Raw genomic sequence first — 646 nt, forward strand, 5'->3', positions numbered from 1 at the left:
GAAAAGGTGTAGCCATTTCCATTATATTATACTATTCGTATTCATTAAATATTTTACAAATGTAAAATATTCAAATATAATTCACTTTGAGTTCTCATTTTATTAGTTAAAATATTCACATTCCATCGAAACCGAATCTTGTCGCAATATATTGCAAGCAATTCCTGCAGTAACGCGCCGGGTTGCTTGTTCTAATGTGATCTACCAATATATTGATCGGAAAAAAAATGCAAAGAATGTGCAGTATTATTTATCCATGATGTCTCTGGTTTTTCCTGGCTGATGGTCTGATGACTAACTTTCTTTGAAGACCACTACAAATTATTATTTTTGTCAAGAACTCAAATGCTGATATATACTTATCTTTTTCTAGATTATTTGAGGGATACTCCCCCCGTTTCAAATATAAGATATATTAGCTTTTTCAGAAGTCGAACACATGCACATTTGACCAGGTTTTTAGAAAAATATATCAATACCTACAATACCAATTTTATATCATTAGATCCATCACGAAAAATATTTTTATATTTTATTAATTCTTATTTCAGACGTTCATATTATATCCTACAATCTTGGTTTCATGAAAAATGATGCATCTTATATTCTGAAACAGAGGACTAGTACGCAACGTTTTTTTTTTGGC

This window comes from Triticum dicoccoides, chromosome 2B, assembly GCF_002162155.2.
Source record: "Triticum dicoccoides isolate Atlit2015 ecotype Zavitan chromosome 2B, WEW_v2.0, whole genome shotgun sequence".
NCBI lineage: Eukaryota > Viridiplantae > Streptophyta > Magnoliopsida > Poales > Poaceae > Triticum > Triticum dicoccoides.